Source organism: Ammospiza nelsoni, chromosome 33, assembly GCF_027579445.1.
Source record: "Ammospiza nelsoni isolate bAmmNel1 chromosome 33, bAmmNel1.pri, whole genome shotgun sequence".
Lineage (NCBI taxonomy): Eukaryota > Metazoa > Chordata > Aves > Passeriformes > Passerellidae > Ammospiza > Ammospiza nelsoni.
Window position 1 is genome coordinate 2,808,817 of NC_080665.1, and position 21,163 is coordinate 2,829,979.

At 47.0% G+C, this 21,163-nt stretch overlaps 1 pseudogene; it reads right to left on the reverse strand.

Moving 5' to 3' along the window:
* LOC132085905 (zinc finger protein 850-like) overlaps window positions 1-21,163 on the reverse strand; it is a 534,273-nt pseudogene that overhangs the window by 59,878 nt on the left and 453,232 nt on the right.

Sequence of the window (21,163 nt, forward strand, 5' to 3'; positions counted from 1 at the left end):
GTTTATAGCCTTCTCTGGAAAGGGAAGACTGGGGGGTTTTTCTTGAAGCAGAAGCATGTTTTATCAGCCCAGTTTCCTTCCTCATTTGTTCCTGCTCCCCAGGAGGCCATTCACTAGGCATATATATGTAAATATCTATGTCTGAAAACACATCTACAGGAGTGCATGACTTACACTGGTGCAATTTAAAGCATAGTTTTTATTGTGCAAAAATGCAAAAATCTGTTCTAGGAGAGGCACATCTTGTGGAGCTGTAAGGACCCTGCCAGCACATCTGCTACCAAAGCAACAACTCCTGCTCTGCAGTGGCTTGAGCGGGCTGAGATGGAAGTGTTTCTTCATCAATGCATAAACCACAACAAAGCAGTGGTGACAAGCCTTTTTTCCAAGTCTGACTGAAGGTTTGGGAAGCAGGTCTGCCGGCAGAGGGCACACAGAAGCATGACACGTTTGCCTACTGTGCGCCTACAATTTCTACACCATCATATCACTACTCAGGTCACTGAGCAAGCTGACACTGTATGACAGGTTATCTGTCCTGCATAGAAAGTCACAGAGAGAAGAAGAGAGGAAGAAAACACAGAAGATGACAATGCAAAAGAAGTTGAAGAAATGTGGCAAGGATTGAGCATTAAGGGACAGAAATAAGAAGAGACCATACCCTTGAACTGTAAAGTTCTGTCAGGAAACTGCAAGTACTTGCATATTTGAGTTCACCACCCGGACTTGCATGCTTCTCCACATTACCATTATTTCAAAAATTTTGCTTCCTGGACAAGCTGTCAGGTCTCCAGTACCAGTCCTAGCTCCCTTCCAGCAGTCTGCATCTGAGCAGAGAGTTGAAAATAGATCAGGGCTTACCTTTTATGCTGTAAGCATTCAAGACAGCTAAAGAACTTTGAGGAAAAAGCCCATACTGAGTGCCCAGGACAAAGAGATCTTAAGAAATTGGAAGAAGGATGTATTGATTGAGGGTCACAGTTATGTTGAGGTTTAGCCTTTCAAAGGTTTGTTGCTTTTCTACTGAAAACTGCAGGTGAGAAAGCCTAGGCAGAAAAGGGAAGGAGAAGCTATGTAAACAAACCCATAGCTGTACACAAGGACAGAAGCAGATTTCTTCTTCACCACGCTGAAGAGAGTGGTTTTATTATTTGAAAAACAAAAGCAAAACTACCCCAAGTCAAATATATATTGTCCCACTACATTTAGACATTGCAACAATAAAAATGCTCTATAAAACTACTGCAGTAAATTAGTCAGTTAGGAACAATAAACAGGGCACATGTTAATAGTATCCATATCTATCTTTGGAAAGATGAGCAATTACAATCTGCATCCCAGCTCATGCTCAGTATTTACTACAATCTCAAATAACAATGAAGTCAAACACAACAGATGACTGATGTTCCTATCTTCTGCTTTCCAAACAGAGTTTTAAAAGATAGTTTATTACAAAATCAGTCTCAAGTATGTTCAAGGCCTTGGGAGCTCTCTAAGCTTAATTAACAACAGAAAGAAAAACTATATCTTTATAACAAAGTTATAAAGATCACAACTTTAACATCACACATATAGAATCCATTTTAATATTTCTGTAAAGCCAGTATTCTAATATTATAATTTTTATATAACAATCTATTTGTAATATTGCCGAAAGAAGGCACACTTTTCTAAATACCTACGGGCTTTGGTAACTGCTAAAGGTAATGTAGATTGGGCTGTACTACTGCTTACTCATCTTTCTGTTGCACAGAAATCTTGGATACTTTAGTGCGTACATCTGTAATTCTGACATTTTCTGAAATTAAAGCGAGAGGAGAAATGGGCTAAATTCAGGTACCTAAAGTTACGTATCAACATTTGCAGACATAAATCAAATACACAAGGAAAGCTTTTCTATAGGAAGTATGCCGGAGTAAATTAAAATATGTATTGATAAGAATAATCAACACAGTAGAAATGAAGAGCATCTGCACCATAGCAGAGAGTGTGTAAAATTACACTCTGCATCAAGAGAACATAATTGGTATTTCTTCACAGCCTTCTCCCTTTGCATGCCCCTCTGCAAAGTGCAAGGGGCCTCAAGGACTGAAGGAAACACAGGGAGTCAAATGGAGACACTTGCACCTGTCTCACTGGGAACTCCTGGGGAAGCAGTTCCCTTGGCAATCAAGCCCCTCTCTGCCAAGGGCACTTCCCAGATGTGTACATTTCATGGGCAACACCAACCCACCCTTAAGTGCGTGGTGCGGAGGTTCAGGGACATCATAACATAACCAATATGATCCAGTGAAGCTAAATTTATTATTCCTAAAAAGACTCTATTTATAATAAATCTTTACTGTCCACGTGTCTCTAGCTAATACATGATTGGTTAATCCTAGCTGTTCACACGTCTAAAATACAATGCTGATTGGATCATCTAATTTTTTACACATCTGGCTGGGGTTGTCTGGCCCAACGATGGCTCACTTTCCTAAACTTGCTGACAAACTTGCTGAGTCCTGATGACTCTTCTTCATGTATCTTTTTCAAGGATATACTGAGCCCATTTCTGAATATGTCCATAATTCATTCTTTGTGAACGTGTTCATTGTCCATTATTACAAGCAGGCTGGATTGGGCATTGGCTGAATATGACCACTCTCTTGCAAAACCTCCTCCATTCTGTCTCTGAGCCAGCAATCGAGCCAGTTAAACAAAATCATCCCTCTCATGCTGTAAAGAATATGGAATTAGAGTTGGAATGTGACCCTGAAATGGAAGCAGCTCAGAAACTAAAGTAGAAAAAAGTTATTGCAGAAGCTATTGTGGAAGGGACTTTTCTCTCAAATTATGTAGAAGCTTTTCCTGTAGTAACTAATGCTGTAAGAAGAGTTTGAGAACCTTTCAATTGGAAGATTTTAGAAAAATTGAGAGGTGCATTTTCACAATTTGGTTGAAAATCCCAACTTGCACAGTCACTTCTGCAGTATATTTTTCCATCTAACACATTAATTCCAGCTGATGTGCATACCATGATATGACTTATAATGCCACCCTATCAGCAGGTGATGTGTCATGAAAGCTGGGAGGAAAAGTGTGCTCAAGAAGCAGAAAGACCTAGAGTGCAGGGTGATCCTCTGTATGGTTTAACAGCACAACAGTTACCTGGCAAAGGGCCCTGGGCTACTGCCACTGCCCAGGCTAAGAGCATTGATCAAGTCTTGCAGATGAGCCAACAACTGGCATATAATGCTATTCTTGCACTTCCAGATGGGTTACACACTATTGTTGAAAGCGAAGGGAGACGACCCATCTTTGTTGATCAGCATCAACTCTGATTTATACACCTTTTATAACAGTGTTAATTGACTTCATGCATATTGCAAAATTCGAGCTCACGATAGGCTACAGAGGAAACTCCAACCCCTCCTTTTGTTTACAATACCTGTGGCTTGTTTATTGAAAACAGGCTCAGTGTTCTCACCGTGATATGAAAAGTTCTCAAAACCTTCATATCTGTTCCCAGAGCAGCTATCTGTTCCCAGTAGCAGCTATCTTTTCCCAGTAGCAGCCAAGGACAGAATGTTTGCCTGTTATGAGAAGACTGGCTGAGAAACTTATTGTTTATAAAATTACCTGAGAACCTAATTATTTACAGAATCAAGCCTGGGAAATGCTGCTTTACAGCTACCCTCTACTTTCCCATCAGCTGTATACCCTCATGGCCTCTTTCTTTAAGCCATGCTTGAACCAGGCTCTCCACAAACTATGTCTTTTACACAAATTCACCAAAGAAGAATGAAGACTTTGATAAATTTGTAGACAAATTGCATGAAGCTATCTATAAGCATTCTGATTTAAATTCAGACACAAAGATACAATTGTATGGACTTTGGGATCATTACTCCATTCCAAATGGCTTTCCCTTCAGTCACAAGAGCCTTCCATCTCTTCCAAAAAGTGCCTGCTGAAACTCTTCTGCTCCCTTCCAAATCAGTTCACTACTCCACCATAACCCTGGAAGCACAGACAGATGACTCTTGAACTAATTATAGTACAAAAGAAGGGTATTTATTGCAGCCCTGGACACATGTGAACTAGTTTCCAAAGACACGTGCAAGGAGCTGCAGACTCCTGTTCTCTATTTCTACAGAAAAAGTTTTACATTAGGTTTCTAAGGACCCATAATACATAATTCTTACCTGCCTGCTTCGCATTTTTATCAGCTGAATATCTATCACAGCTGTGCAATTGTACTCCCTTAACTGGGTTGGTGGGATTTTGAAATGAGGGAGTGGTTGTATGGGAGGAAGAAAGCCGTCTTCCTCATGGTGAACTCTTCTCCCATGGCCAGCTGGCGAGACCTTTGGACCTGCTGCTCATGGTCCAAGCCTCTCCTAACTGTTCAATTATTCTTAAGGCAAGGTATTTCTATGGTCTCTGCTTCTTCACAATTGCTTCCTCTATCCCTGTCACTCCTAGCCTTACCTTCCTAATATATTTGGTACTCTTTAACTAAGGGACATGATTGCTGCTAGCTGTATTACTAACTTAGCTTCTTACCTCATTTGAAAATCTTAACTAAAATATGCAATCTTCTACTATCCCAATCATATTCCCATCTAGCCCCTCGACCCATCTGCAGTTTTCAATTATCCTAATTACATTTTCAGCTAACCCCTTGGCTCACCTCAGGCACATCCCCGACTGCCTCTCTCCCAGCAGCTCAGAGCTGCATTGCACAGCGCTTGCTGTGCACCAGAGAGCACAAAGCAGGCTGGCCTGGTGGGCCTGAATATTTCTGCCAAACACTCTGCATCTCACACCTTTGCTCTGGCTCAGTGCAGAACTGCAGGATTGCAGGTGCTTCCTCCCAGAGCGCATGAGGCGCTGGCTGCTGCAGATGTGCCCTGCCAAGCTGTCCCTGCCTCACGCTGGCCTCGCTTCCCCTGGCAAAAGTGCGGGGCCTGAAGGAGCTGCCCTGTGCTCCAGCCTGCCGAGCAGTCCGGCTCCCTGCCCCGGTGCCCAGAGTGCTGCACACACTGCTTGCCTTTGCCAGGAGTTGCAGGGCAGCCGGCAGAAGAGGAGGAATCCTCAGCCAGCCCAGCGGCCCGCGGCTGCCCTTGGCCTTTCTCTGCTCCTGGGCACACTCCAGATGACCAATGCCTCCAGGCCGAGCTGTGCCCAGCACGGCTGCGCTTCCCCTCGGGAGCAGCCAGCTGCCACCTGGGCTCTGAGAGCGGAGGATTCGCCCGCTCCCAGCAAGAGGCACCCAGGGCCCGGCTGCTGCCTCTTGCAGCTCCAAGGGCCTCCTTCCAGCCTGCCTCTGCCGGGGCTCTGGCTGCTCCGGCCTCTGCCGGGGCTCTGCTGGGGCTCCATCCTGGCCAAGGCCAGGCCCGCTCTCACCTCACAGGCGCTGACAGCTCTGCACCACAGGAGACCTTCCCGAGCACCCTCTCTGATCTTTCTGCTTTCTCACTTGAGCAAGGCTCTCCTCCAGCCAAAGACATTGCACCTAGGGATACAAATCCAAGTGACAGGAACCCCAATGCTCTCCAGTCACAGCTGAAGGCCTGCATCTGCGTAAGATGTTTGGGCTGCTCCATTCTTCCTTTGGTTTTATCTTCAAATGCCATTACCCTTTCTGCCTCAACTAGAAGTGTCACAGATGTACCAAAACGGGCCAGTGTGCTGGCCAAAGGCAGTGTGCTCTGGAGATGATGAATGAAGAGTCTTCCCAGCTTTCAAAGCACATTGTGAAAAACAACAATCCCTTCTTTTCAAATTTGAACAGTTTAGTAGCAATAAAATGGTTATTAAGATAGTAATAGAAGTTAGAATAATAAGAATTTGGACAATCAGAGTTAGAACAGTAAAGGACAATAAAAACAAAGACATACGGACAGTCCTGGTGCCTCCTGGGCAATTATGCCCCGAAAGCACACACGCTAACAAAGGATTAGCCCTTAAAAGCAATAGCCTGTTGCATATTCATATATCTCACACATGATGCATAAATTCTTTTCAAACAAAGGGTGTTCTCTGCTTATTGTCAAGTTCTCCCCGTTAATCCTGTTGGCTCCTCAAAGTCGGGAAGGAGGTGGAAGAAAGTTGGTCTTTTCCAATAAGGACGCAAGAATTCTTCCCTTGGGGCTCTTGGTGTCCTGTTGCTGTCATCTCTGGGCAAAGAATTTCTTGATTACCCCATCCCTTTCTTGAGCTAGTTAAAAAAGTATCTTACATCACATAGCTCCTGTTTTACATAATGTTATAACCTAAAACTATATTTACCACTGAAATAATTACCAATATAGCTGGACGGGACGTACATGAGCTTGTCTGTCCTTTGCTGCCTGACCAAATAGTGGCAACTGTGGAATTTTACCCCAGAGACATTTTTGGCTAGCTGGGTGCTGCAGCTGGGCACTTGGAGGCAAGTCCAGGCATGCAGGAGCTCAGGTTTACCTTTGGTGGAGAAGCTTTAAGGCGAGGTGAAGGAAAGGAGTCGGTTCTGATGGAGGGTTTCTATCCAGAGCTTTATTCCTGGCCCACAGGCCTCTGGATCCAGCAAGGGCTCCAGGAGAACTCCCAACCGCGTGGTTTGCTCGCCCTTTTACCCGGGGCAGAGGGGCAGGGAAGGAACACAGGGAGCACCAGCCAGGTACGGGCAGGGAAGTCTCAAGGGACAGAGGACACCTGGATGGCTCAATGTCCTTCCAGGTGGGGAGGGCATCTTTTGAATTCTGCCAATCACTCGCCGCCCTTCTGGAATGCCAGGATTGACAGACAGCGCTCAGCAGGGGTCAGGGTGTGGAAAGGAGGGATGATTGACACACCTGGCAGGGAATTATCAGGGAGGAACCTGGGGTATCTGAGGCAAACCATGACATCACACCGCAACATACCACACTACTTAAAAAAATACAGTACTACTAACTAAGACAACATAAAAAATATAATATATTAATTTATATATATATATATATATATATATATATATATATATAAATAAATTTTAATATCTGTGAAGACCCTGTCCTGTAATATGTACTTTTCACAACCCCGAAGAAGCCATTGCACCTTTAAGAGCCAGCTGACAACTCAGAAGGAAATGCTCAGCTTGTTCACAGGGTGAGAAAGAAAGGATTCTTCCAGATGAGTTAAAGTTTCAGAAACTTTATTTATTTACAATCCTACTCTATAATCCTGTAGGGTGGTATTTACAGAAAAATGGACAGGCACTAAATGAACCAGCCTAACCTTCTGGAGCTAACTAAACTAACTAACCTTCTAGGACTAAGTCAGGTTTTTAATAAAGCTGCATTCAACTTTGTCGATAAAAAGGTGATGTTGTGAGCAGAAAGAAGAAGCAGAAGAGTTGCTGACAGACAAAGGGGTAGCAAGCCAAATAAAATGACCCTTACAGCATCTACCAATTAGATTAAGAAAAAGATGCAACCAAACAATGCATGACTACAGAAAGCTATAGGATAGGAACTAATTATAAACTATGTTTAGAAGCACAATAAATGGCTTCTCCTTGATTCACATTAAATTGTGCAGAGTCTTTTTTCTTTTCTCCACATAGTCCTACTCTAAATCCTACTCTACAGTCCTACTCTACAATCCTACTCTAAGATGGCTATGGAGAAAATGGTCCTGATATGATTATAGCACTGTTTGCTTCTCCATCCTCCTCTTCACTGAGATGATGAGTGGTGCCAGGGTGGATGCAGCCTCGGCTGATGTCACAAATGGATGCTGTTCACAAAAAAACCCCAAAAACCAAAAAAAAAAAAAACGAATACAAAAACAAAAACAAAAAAGAAAACAAAACACAAACAAAAAACCCAAAACCAAAACAAAACAAATAAACCAAAACCAAACAACAAACCAAACAACAAAAAGACAAGGAACAGTTAACAGTGAACCATTACTTTCCAAGCTCAGTGCTTCACAGGCTCAGTTGGGATTGCTCTGGGTCCTAAAAAGACCCAGAAAGAGGAGCAGTGGGACCATCTGCTACCCAGCAGTCATGTGCAGGACCCTGCCATCACAGGCAAACCTTGCCCAGAATCCCACTCATCCATTAATTCAGGTTTCTTTATCTTGTTGGGATTTTTGCCCTGCCAGTGCTCTAGAAATGGTGCTTTCTGTCCCTGGGTTTTCGACCTTTCAGGAAACTCCACTGGCTCACATGGGTCCCTGCCTTTGAAAGACAGGCACTGTGCTGATTCCCACAGGGACAGAAAGCAGTGTCTACCTTTCCATGCCCTGCCCCTCGTGTGCTGGATGGCTCCTTCCTTCCCAGCAGGGCCAGCCCAGTGGCACTGGGCCCTGCAGTTCCCTCTCTGCCACACAGCCTGGCAGTAACCCTGGCACAGTTCCCGTCTGCTTGAGCGTGCCAGGCAGCAGATGGGGCTGGGACAAGACCCTCCCAGCTGTCCCTGTTTGCGTGGCAGAAACCTCTGAGGGTGGGCTGGGGGGCACAAACCAGGGCCCCTCAGAGTGAGCCCCCCACAGCCCCTCCTGCCCACAGCCAAATCTCTGACCCTTAGGCTGGGACTGGCTTCCTTGGGTTCCTCCACCACCATTTCATGTCTCTGTACCCTGCATTGCTCTGCTTCAATTCTTTTGCCATTAGATAAAACTGAGCACTCCACCAAATTACAAAAGAGGGTGACAGAAACAGTCAGAGGACAGAGCGCCTCTCCTCTCAGGAAATGCAGAGGGAGCTGGAGTTATTCAGTTTTGTGAAGAACAGGCCCCAGGGAGACTTTATTGCCACTTTCCAAGATTTCAGAGTGGCTTTGAAGAAAGTGGGGGACATCTTTTTTAACAGGGTCAGTTACCATAGGATATGGACAAATATTTTTAAACACAAAGGGCATCTAATCAGAGTAGGTCTAAGGAAGAACTTGTTTTCTTGGAGCATGGTGGAACCCTGGCACAGCTTGCCCCAAGAGCTTGTAGGTGCCCCATCCCTCCAACCATTCTGGCTCCGGTGGCAAAGGGCTCTGAGCAACCTGATCTCGTTAAAGATGTCCCTGCTCATTGCAGGACACTTGCACCACAGGACCTTTACAGGGCCCTGCCACTCAGCCCAGTCTAGGATTCCTCACTGTTTTCATTTTAAGAGGAGCAAGAATGGAGGTGAGGAGGAAGGGGGCTCATCTGCTGCCTTGGACTTGAGTGGAGGAGGAGCCCATCCCTCAGAGCCTGTTTCACCTGCAGCCCCTTCACATTTTACCTGCAGGAGCTCCTTGGCAGACCAGCGCCGCACCTCGTCTCTCTGCAGGCAGCAGCTCAGGAAGTCACGCAGGCAAGATGAAAATAGGTTGGGCTGCTGCAGCTTTTGTCTTCCTCCTGTGGCTATCAGGAGTTGAGGCTGGGAAAAAGGAGACACCAGGCTCCACCTGCTTCTTTCCCATCTGTCACTGCTCTCCCAGATCCCATTGATTAAGCTCCACTCTGCAGTGGCAGTTTCTGCCCTGGCAGAAACCCAGAGATGACTTTCCTTTACCAACCAAAAACCCAAACTCCGATGCAACCACAGCTTTCCCACTGTCCTGCAGATCTTGCCTTGGCAACTGATTTCATTGCCTGACCTAGTTAGTGGGAACTACATCAGCACAAGCACGTTTCCTTCCCTGAGGATTCATATCAGCTTGAGAGGTGTTTTGGAAGAAGGACTTTGCTATACTAACTCTACTGTATCCAAGGGTTAGGATATGAAAAGTATCTCTGCAGTGCTTCTTGTCTCTTAAGCACAGCTGCCATAAAACAAAACCAATCAAGCTTTTTGCTTTGTTCTTGAAAACAATGGGAATTGGAAGGAAAGAAAGGAAATCCACCAGGTATTCCTCAGGTAAGGAAACAAACATTTGGAATCTCATCTTCAACACAGACACATCAAGATGCATGCACAAATGTACTGGGATGAAAACGCCTGCTGGGACACACAGGAGCCACCTGCAGCTGTGTCTCTCAGCAGCCTGAAAATTTCTGCTTTCCTTACATGGAAAAGAAAAACTTTTCATGGTCAAATCAGAAGGAGAGGTTCCATCCCTACGGTCACCCTCGACTCATTTGGCTACACAAGTCAATGCATGAATGGTAGGCCCATCCCAGAAAGTGCCAGGAAACAAACGGGAGGTTTTGGCAGGCTCTCCACATCACCAGGCTCTGGCTTGGTGATGTGGAGAATGTTGCTTTGGGCTAGGAGAGAAACACGGTCACTGAGTGTTTCAGCAGCACTGCACAAGAAGCAGAAGAGACTCTGTGGCCTTTACACCCTCATGCCCAGGTTTCAGGCATGTTTCCCAGTGAGAAGAAACTGCACAGGGGCTTAAGTTCCTCTCTAAAATACAGTGCCTTAGCAACTTTCTTGTGTTTGGGCTTCCTTTTTTCATTTCTGGAAATGTAACACCAGTTCTGAGAGGCTTGCCTTGTGGTTTTAGGGGCATCTTCACAGACAGACAAGTGGGAGCAACTTGAAACCCAAAGCAAATGTTCCTGAGAAGTGCGGGGGAGTGTTTGCCTGTGGTGAGGCTTGAGCTGTCTGGCAATCCCTTTCCATGATGTGCAGAAACATCCAGCTGCTCCCCAGAACTCAGTCCCTCTGGGCACGCAGGCCTCTGGAAACCCCTGAGGATTCCAGCCTTTCTCCTGCTCAAGAGCATCTAACCTAAGCTGAGCTCCAGTTTCTTCAGCAAGGCCAAGGATGCTCACTTCCATGCAGCTGACAGTGTCCATGGAGCTCAGCAGGTCTTTCTCATACTCCTCAGGCCAAGGAATTACAGTGTAGATTGGCAAGACATCGGCTGATCATTATCCAGTGTGGTTCATGTGGAACCAAGCTCTAACACGCTGACAAGTCAGAGGGAGAGAGCTCATTCTGCTTTTGCAAGATGGTATTTAGAAACATAAGACACCCATTTTGAACTATTCAAACCTCAACTTGCAGAATCCATCTCAAAGAGACGAAAATAACAATGGCAAGAGGCCTTGTAGTCTCCATAAAAATGCCCACCACTGTCATGATAACTCTGTGCTCGTGGCACTGAAATAGATGGTGACCAAAGAGACTTTGCTATTATCCTCTTTAACCCAAAGGAGAATTTCAAAGCCGGAAATGGCAATGCGCTCCCCTTGTGTACAAATAATTTATGTGGCTTTCTGTCCTTTTCCCTCATCACCAGAGATGACAAAGAGGGTTTTATCCTGACTCTCAGCTGAGCTCAGCCACTGGCCATGGTGGGGAGCTGGAGTCCTCCCTGTCATTAGAACTGTGCAGGCCAGGGATGGCCCTGCTCCTGTGGTAAAGAAACACAGCACTGGTGTCAACTGCCCACGCTGGATCCCAGCCCAGGCACCTGCCTGCAAGCTCATCAACTTGTTAAAGTACCCAGAAACAGCCAAGGGTTTGGCAACTGCAGTCGGAGAAAAACACATCCTAAACTTATCCAGGCCACCCACACACATGACTGAACAATGTACAGATGACTTGAAAGCCTGAAAGTTTTGAAGATCCACAGGATTTGGAAAAGATGCTACAGAATGGAAGAGAAGAGCTGTGTTTAAAAAATGGAAAAGCAAGCAGAACTGCTTGGGCATTGCTTTGGTAGTAGTTTTTTTCTCTTTTCCTTTTTTGTTTACTTTTCTTTTTCCTGTTTTTCTCATGTTTTCTATAAAATTGAAACTGGGAAGGTCTAACCTCCATTGCTCAGGATGTTTATCACATGTCTACCCTCTCCACTGAAAAATTCTTGTCCTTCAGAAACAGAGTTCCAACATTGTTCAAAAAACAAGTGAGAAATGCCAGGCATGGCTGGAGGCCAAAATGGCAGGTTTCTTAACTGGTTAGGTTTCTGAACTGCCACTTCCCTTTCTGATACAACCAAAGCTACAGCAGATGCTGATGTGTTGCAGGGGCATTTTTAGAAGGAGACCTTGGTGGAAGAGGTGCCAGCAGATGGCAATGGGATTTTGTCCAGTGGCACACCGAGCATGGGACAGGTGAGAAAGACAGTGGGATTGGTGAGTATTTGCACCTTACCAAGACAGGAGTTGCATTCCAGGAAGGAACTTCTCGTTCCACCATTTCGATGCCCACGATTCCCAAAGACCATATGTCCACTTTGGGGCCACATGGTTGGCCTGTCACCACTTCAGGCGCCAGCCACCCAGCAGCGCCGGCCACGGAGCTCCGTCTGCCCTGCTCAGGGCTGAGCTGAGCAAAGAGGCCAAAGTCAGCTGTGGAGAAAACAACAAACCATGAAAGCCAGCTCCAATTAGGAAACCAAGCAAAAGAATTCCCCACTCTCGGACTAAGAATGTGCTGTTGAATCTCCTGGAGAACTGTCCACGCTCGATTTCCTTGGGGCTTTAGCCAAGGGAGTATGGAATTGGCCACCTCCAAAAAAACCCAGGTTTCTTAACGCTGCTCACAGCAGTGGACTTTATTCCCCTGAAGCTTTAGATTGTAGCTCCCTCTGTCTGGAAGGGACACACACAGAGCAAGGCCACTCTTGACTGCTTGTGGTTCCTTATACCTCTGTGCACGTTGCAACTGTGCCCTCAGATCGCAGCAGGGGTCCCTGCTCTGCCACCAGCACCATTTTTGGGGAGCTGGCAGTCACTCCAAGCAGCCCCACACCCACATCTCTGGAACGCTGAACCTGACCAAGAATATACTGACCCAGCTTGACAGAACCGTCAGTTCTGAGAAGGATGTTTCTGCTCTTCACATCTTGGTGGATGACGTGGTTTGAATGAAGAAATTGCAGTCCTTGCAGGCACTGAGACAGAAAACAGAAACAGGAGGTCAAAAATGAGTGATGGGATTTCATCCCACAAGAAAGAAAACAAAGAACCTAAAAGATTCCCTCTCCAGGGGAATGGGGAGTAAGGGCAGAACAGTAATGGCCTCTGAGAGGAAGAGCTTGCTGCTCCAACACTTGCAGAGCAGGACCTTTCTGAGGAAAGGCACGTCAGCTTTTGAAAGAGCAACAGCACCTGCTGTTGTAGGCTGTCCCCGCCAACCAGCCAGGATGACTCCTGCTGCAGTGGACGTGCTTTTCCCTTGCAGAGGACAAAGGAGGGGTTTGGAAAGGAAAAGTCCCTCCCTTTGGTCTTTAGTGGATCACTTTTGGGTGGGAGGTTGCATGACAAAGATTTTCTTGCTGGCCTCAGCACAGGCTTGGATGTATCACACCAGTCACTTTCCAGAAGCAAAGAGCATTTTGGCTGCACTACTATCCTTTTCAGCTGAGGACTGTGAGAAATGAGTCTTTTTTCTTTGCTGATCATTTCAAATCCTGCCACCAGCACCTTTGCTTTCACAGGCAAGGAATGCAGTGAAGACAGACTCCAGGCAAACACTTAGAGAGGCAAGGTGGAGAACAGCAAATACAAATACAAGAGACAGAGCGACAATACAACAGCAGGAGATAAGAGTACTGGCACTGAGTACAGGGAGTGCAGGGGCACTGGCAGGCCTTTCACTTGAGATGCTTTTACTTGGCCATAGAATAGCAGCAACACAGAAACAAAGCTTGGCACAGGAAATCACTCCAGCTCTGAGGCCCTGTTTCCCAGACAATGCTGCCCAAGCCCTTGGAAACACAGATGGGATTGCTGACCTCCCGACTGATGGCTGCCATCTCATCTTCAGACAGGAAGGTCTGGCTGATGACATTGCTCAGAGTGCCTCCATCCATGTACTCCATAACCAGGGACAGTTCCTCACCCACAAGGTAGCTGAAAGAAGGAAACAAGGGTGTGGAGATCAATGTACATGGCTAGGTTGCTGTTTGGAAAAGACGGGTTGACTCTTCTTTTCAGATCCCTTTGAGACAAAGACAAAATAAAGGAATAGACATCCCCTCTTGGCTGTGCATTGTTTGCCATCTGTGCAGTCTCAAAGAGAAAGGTGCAGCTGCGAAAAAGGAGATGTCTTAGATGGGCAGCAAGCAAAATGTGCCGTTTAGTAACAGCCCAGATAAAAAGCCTGTCATGCATGGTGTTTCTGGAAAAAAGCACCTAGTCTTCCTGGCATGCATAGCAATGGAAAACAGTGGCAACAATTCAAGGGAAATCCTTGTTAGTTTACCTGGATGTAAGAAGACACTTGAAAAAAATCAAGCTCCAAACCAAAGTGGTGGCTGTGAATATAGAGATCATTGATTTAGTAAGACACGACTCATCCGGGTTTTTGAACAATTTTCAAATGCCATGTGCCAGCAAAGACTCATGCAAACAAAATGCAATCTCTTCCCATCCACTGGAGATGAAAAGAGCAATAATAATTAGCCAATAATTACAGCTCTGTTTTCTGCCAGTGACCAAAGTGGGATTTTACCTTGCATGTTTGCAATATGTGAACAAACATTCATAGGACAAAAGCACAACTCACCTGTCTAAACAGCTGACCAGGTTGGGATTCCTGTTCACCTTCATGACCATGAGTTCATTGACTTTAAGTTCCTTCATCTTCAGTCCTTGAACATGTATTTTCTTGATGGCCACCTAAAATGAGATTGAAAATCAGTAACTTGAGAGGTTGGCAGCACGAAACCACAAGGCACGTGGAGTGAGTGATTTTGCAATGACACAGCTGAGCTGTGCCAAACTGCCTTGTGATTAGGCACTGCAGTCATTAGGAACTGACATTCCAACAGCCCATTTCTCTTCTCCCTTGGGAGCCAGTTACAGGACACTTGGGACCACTGACATTTTGCCTTGACCACTTGGTAACAGCACTGTCTCAGTTATCACCCACAAACCTCTGACCACACTCTCTGCTGCTTTGTTTGGGACTCAGAAGAAGTAATCCTTGCCTTAATACTCTGTGGGTACATCCTGGGCTATGGGCAGGGCTTAGGGCTTTCAGGGATGCCTTGCAGATCTCTCCCTATGTGCAGTTCCCAAGTGCAGAACTGCAGGTGGCTAAGGAACTTCCATTAACTTTGAGATGGATTTGCTGGCAGGCAGAAATGAGAACTCAGGACTCTGAAGCTGTAGCCCCAAAGAGCAGTGAGGTGCTCGCAGGCACCACCTTTGTTTTAGCAGTGGAGAGCGAGTGAGTGCGTCCTTCTCTGAAAGGAACCGCTGCCCTCCGTGCCTTCCTTCCGGCAGCTGAGGAGGACAAAGTCCCAAATGTGTTTTGTGGGCTGGCACCAGTCTGTGCTTCTTGTGCCTTTTCAGCACAGCTCTGCCCAAAGCTCCAGCCACAGCTCACACCAGAGGGGAAAGCCCTCGAGTGCAGCAGAGTCTGCAGGGGCTGTTGACATTTACCTCTCCTCCTGTGGCAGTGTCGAGTGCTTTACAAACATCTCCAAAAGTCCTAGAACCAAAACAGAAGCAGAGAAAGGAGAAGCCATTTAGATCTTGCAGTGAAAGCCAGCCCACACAGGAGATCTGTGCTGGACTTGCCTAAGACCTGCAGGATACTGGAAGCATGGAGATGTCTTTGACAATGTCTTCTGAGCACACTTAGAAATTCTGATCAGAATTGACAATCTGAGCCCAGTGCCTGAACACACTTGCAGCTTGTCTGACTTTACACTTGATACCTATTCCACTGTCGCAGACATTTCTCCACAGAAATCCTTTCTTTCAGATTTCTGCGTCTTCGGGAGGCCAGAGGCCCCTGAAGAGAAGGTAAACAATTATTATCAGCTGCTGGGGAATGTAACAGGAACACCTTGATTGGCTCATTTTCTATGTTTATAATTAAGGGCCAATCACCAGTGCAAGCCAGGGGACTGAGTCCTTGGCCACAGCTTTGTTGTGGATTCTTTTCTATCTATTCTTAGCTTAGCTAGCAGCTCTGCAAAACTTCTCTCTATATTCTATTAGTATAGTAATAATGTATTATATCATATATTAATAAATCAAGCCTTCTGATTCAAGAAACAAGATTCACCGTCTCTCTCTCACCAGCTGCACCCACTCAGGTGTGGTAATATTCCACCAGCAAAACACCTGATGCATAGTTTTGTACAATTAACATTGCTTGGACTCACCCACTGCCAATATTTTCCAGTTCAATGTATTTTAGAATAGGATGTTCCATCACCATTCTCCCTGAGGGAAACAAAATGCAAGATGTTCACTTTAAAGCAGAGATCCCACTTTCTAGGAGATACAAAAGGCAGCCCCACTGTCTGGGGCTCTGAGCCCTCCCTTGGTGGACAGCTGGCTAACAACAACAGGAACAGCAACTGGAACAACAAGAAAAGAACAGCAGGCCCCCAGCACAAGTGGCTGGCACAGAGACTGATTTCCAGCATCCTTTGAATTGAGAGACCTCTTGACAGCAGGCATGCAGGGAAGCACAGGGAGATACATTCAGAGGAGACTGGGACCAGAAGAGAATACCTACCAAGGCAAGTAAGTTTGTCATCTAGAAACATTAAGGAGAGCTGGAACTAACAATGCCTTTCTTTTCTTGGGAATAAACACTGTGAGATTTAGAAAAGGTTTTCTATTTGCTAAGATTAAATGCACCTGGACATCTAGAATCAATTCCTCTGAACAGATGCCAAGTTCAGAATATTGCCAAGTGTTCCCATCTTTTCCACCTTGCAGCAGTTTGCCAGAAGAATGCCTCTGCGTTTGCAAACCAGAGCAGCTCATGCTAGAACCAATCCCCACGGGGCTTTCAGCATCAGGACCCGCACCCTTTATGAGCAGGCTGAGCCCAAAGACGCCCTTGCCCGTGCCCCGTGTGAAGAACCGCGCCGCTTCTCTTCACCCTGACAGCGCGGCTCAGTCGCTCCCATTGCACTCGCCCTCTCGGCACTGCACACATCCCCATCTTCCCAACTCGGCACGGCAGGCACGGGCACAGAGGACAGCAGTGCTCCTCAGGTGTCCCTGTGACACAGAGAGCTGCCCAGAGGAGATGCTGACCCTCCTGTGAGCCCAGGCCGTGCGAGGCAGAAGCCGGCCCAGAGAAGGGGCTGCGGCCTCAGGGAGCTCCGTGCTGCAGCAGCCGGGCAGCAGCAGCACCCTCCCAGCTAAGGAAGGCTCCAGCCTCTGCATTCCCACAGCCCTCAGGGACAGGGCAGCGACCACAACAAGGCTGGCAAAGCCCAAGCATGAGCACTGACAGGCACTGATGGGAAGAAGCCAGAGTCAGCCTGAGCCCCAGACAAGCTGCTGCCCCCATTCAGTACACAACAGGATGGGCTTTGAGATCAGCCACACCCAGGCACAGATCAGTGCCCTTTTTGTCCCAACAGGTGATGGTAGACACAGAATCCACTGGGCTCTCTTCTCAACCCTACCAGATCTTATCTGAGAGCACAGCACTGGCAGCTGTTCAGGGCAAGAAGCAGATTCATTGAGTTGTGCTGCAGAATCACAAAGGGCTTGATGTGTTTTCCTAGAGACTGATCTCAGCAGGGCTTCTGCCAGTGGCTAGGACTCAAGCAGTCACAGTCTTCTGCTGATCTAGGAACAATCCCTGCTTCTGCCTTCGGCAAAGAGGGAAGCCCAGGCAAACTCCAGCCAGTCTAAGCTGCCCTCAGAGGCAGCAGGAACACCCAGAGCTCTCTCTTGCTGCCTCGGAGCGCTGCCAGCACTTCTGTGACACTAAACTGAGCAGAACCCTTTGGTACAGCTATGCTGACACGTGCACACAACACACTGTCCCTCAGATAAGAAAGATACCAGACGTACTCTGCTGCTCCAGGGAGTCACCCGCCATCTCCTGTTGCTGAGCAGCAGCTGGGTCAGCACGGCAGGTGTACCAAGGGCTCAGGCTCCACTTCTTCAGCTGGGGAGCAAAGGCTCCTTGGGACAGCACTGCTGCTTCTGCAGCAGCTTCAGTGTCAGAGTCGGTGTAGATCTGAGACAAGAAATGAGTTGATGTCAGGAAGGTGTGGCAGAGATTGCCCTGAAATGCAAGAGAGATTGCCATTTGAAATGCAAGCCCTTAGGAAGCTGCTGTCAGCCACATGCAGAGCTCTTCCACTGGATTGCTTTGGATGTCCACTTGTGAAACCAAATGGTCAAAACCAAAGGCTGGTTTGACTCGAGTTCATAGCCAGTTTCTTGTTCTAAAGGATGACTGCAGCAACGACCGCTCCACTTCCTCCCAAAGACTCCTTTCCCCCTCCTAGGTCTGCAGATACATTTGCAGCTCCTCATTCTAATGTTCTACCTCCTGCCATGAAATTCTCTTTTTCTGCACCTTCCTCGGGACGAGCTTATCCTGCAGCATCTCTGGATGGTTCAGTGCCTGGGCCTCATGCCAGCCTCGGGGCTCTTGGTTGCCTGTCATTTGCTGGAACTCTCTGCAGGCTGCCAGGTAGGATGGCGACACTTCCACCTCAAGTCAAACAGAACAAAGCAGTCAGAGACTACAGCTTGTCCCTGTCAGCCAGGAGTCATTGACTGGGAAGAAAGTAAAGAAAAGGACAGGAGCATTCACAAGGGATACAGACAGCTTGTAGCTCGTATTCCAAATCTATGTGAGTGACCATGTTCACCTGAAAAAACACCTCAAGAAACAAGGCCACCTGGAAGAAACCAGCAGGAGTTCATTCAGATGACTGCTGGCTAAATGGCCAGAGGAGTAATGCCACTGTCTAGAGCATCAGCTGACATCCAGCAGAGCAGGCAGTGTCCTTGAGAGCAGCTCTGACAGAGGCCTCATCAGGATGGCACTCAGAGGCATCACCCACCCCTGCTGCTCTGCACTGGAAAGGCAAGGAGGGCAGAAACCACCCCTTGGGTGACTGCAGTGCCTATTGCTATTTCACTCGCTTGCTTTTCTAGAGCCTTTTGCTCCTGAAGGAGGCAATTCATTCTCTCTTTGATAATTTTAATTTTTTCGTCTAGCCTCTTCTTCCTTACCTTGATCCTAGCCTCAGTTTCCTGCAGCTGTGCCTCCAGCTGTTCGTCAGTTTTCTGTAAACAACAACGGAAAGGACTCTCTTTCATGAGTGGAGTGGCTGCCATTCCTTCATTCAGCTCTTTTTGTGGATTGCCCCTCTGCATAGGGAGATTCTTCTCCTCTTGGAGTTCTTCATTCCTCCTCTTCGCTGCCATGATGGCACTCTGAGCTTCAGGCAGCTCTGCTTGTGGCTCTGCCTTGGTGTTCTGTACACACAAAAGCAGAGCAAGTGACTGAGAGCTGCCATCAGGCTCAGCTTTTCCCTCTTTTAGCCTCAAAATCACATTTATTCAGCCCCTTCTTTCTGCTTCCCTACCCAGCTCTGTTTCCACTGTAACCATCCTGTCCCAGGGCTGATCTCTGCAGATTGCAAGGCTCTGTGCCTCCATTGCCTGTGGCACTCCTGGCCTCCTCAGTCCCAGGAGCTCTGGTTTATGCCCCTCTTCCTGCCCTTCCCTCTGTCCCCTGGCCAGTCAGGCTCACCTGGCCATTCTCCTGTGGCTCTTCCACCTGCTGCCTGAGCTGCTCTTCCTGCTCTCGGGCAGGGAACAGCTCTCCCTGAGTCTGGCATGGCATCTCAGATGAGGCAGTGTGCTCCTGCTCTTTCTCTAGAAGCACCTGCACAGAAAGCAAGAGAAGATGGGTTTCAACTTCTCATACGCCCTTTGTGGGCCAAGACTCACAGATTGCTGGGCTCACACGTTCCCAAAGCACTGTGCTGCTGCTCTCCTGGGTCGTTCTCTGCCCGAGGGGAGGCACAGATTCCAAAGTGACCCTGGCCCTACAATCAGGGGCCATCTGGGACTGAAGCTCCAGCAGCCTCTCAGGCAGCTGACAGGGAAGGGGTGGCATTTCTCAAGGGTCTGGTGAGGGCCTCCCTCTGCTTCTGCCATGTCCTGTTTGTCTTTCAGTAGTGACTGACTCCCCGCCCTGTCCCACAGCTCCATCCTGGCTCTGCAGGGGCTTCCTGAGTGAGCTCAGCCCTTGTGAGAGACACTTCTGGAGTTCACGTTCTCTTCAGGCCTGCACCAGCATTCCTCCTTCCTGACATCCACACTCTTGTTAGAAAACCGGGTCATTTAGGAGATGAGGATGCATGCAAAGATCTCTGATGGAAGTCAGAGAACCTCTATGGCCATCTCAGTATATGGAGGAGGACCAAGGTGTTTCTTCTCCCTCTTTTGTCAACTGAGAATTCTGACCAGCAGTAACAGAGTTTCTCATAGGGCCCCATTAATGAATGCACTCACACAGCCCTGGGGATGCCAGTGAAGGAAACCATGTGTCATGTAATGCATGTATGAGCAAAGTCACCAGATCCCAGCTACAGCATGGGATAGTTCCACTCCCTTAGGACATGCAAAAATTTAAAGGACAAATGAAGGCTTCAGGTCAGAAAAGGCTGGAGCAGGAAAACATTAGGGGAAAAACAACCATCTCTGGAGGGGGAAACATCTCTGCCTGCTCAGGATCAGTCAATGGAACTTGTCTCTACTCCTCTCCTGAAGGGACGCCTTTAGGTGAGCTTTGCATCTCCCACTGCTTTGGAGCAGAGCCAGGAAGATTCAAATAGACAGATAGACAGATCTCACTTTTATAATCTCTCTTTACTGTGCTGTGGTATTTACATTCTTTGAACAGAGAGAGATATAATTCTCTCTCCTAGGTGTTTTTTAAGGGAAGGTAATGAGAAACTTAGAGAAGAAGAGAAAACAATTGTTATCTCTACTTGCTGGTCTTGTTGTTTAGTACATGTAGAATGTGTTATAGTGATTGTTTACTGAAAGTGATTTGTTAATTGGATTTTAGTGATAGTTGTTTAGCTTGATTAGCTAATTAGATAAAAGCTGTGTTGTGACTGTCTGGAGACAGTCCTGAGTTTTTCTTTAGTAGCTTTTTAGTATAGTATCTCTATAGTATAGTTTTAATATAGTACTAGTGTAATATAACATAGCTTAAGAAAGCATTTCTTTAGCCTTCTAAATCATAGAATCAAAGCACATTATTCCCCACGGGGGGGTCACCATGAATCAATACTGTCCTTTCTGTTGCTACACACATCAGCACTCGGTAGCAGTGCCCTGATCAGCAGCCATCCTGAACTTGCTCTCCTGTTGCTTCAGTAAGCCACACTCTTGGGCAATCTGGAGCGTGTGGGTCCCTATGGAATGCAACCAGACCCAGAGCATTGCACTGGGAACGGCACTCTTTGTGCATCTGTGCTCGGGCAAGTTCTTCTCTTGGACTTGACCACACTGATGGGGCTAAAGT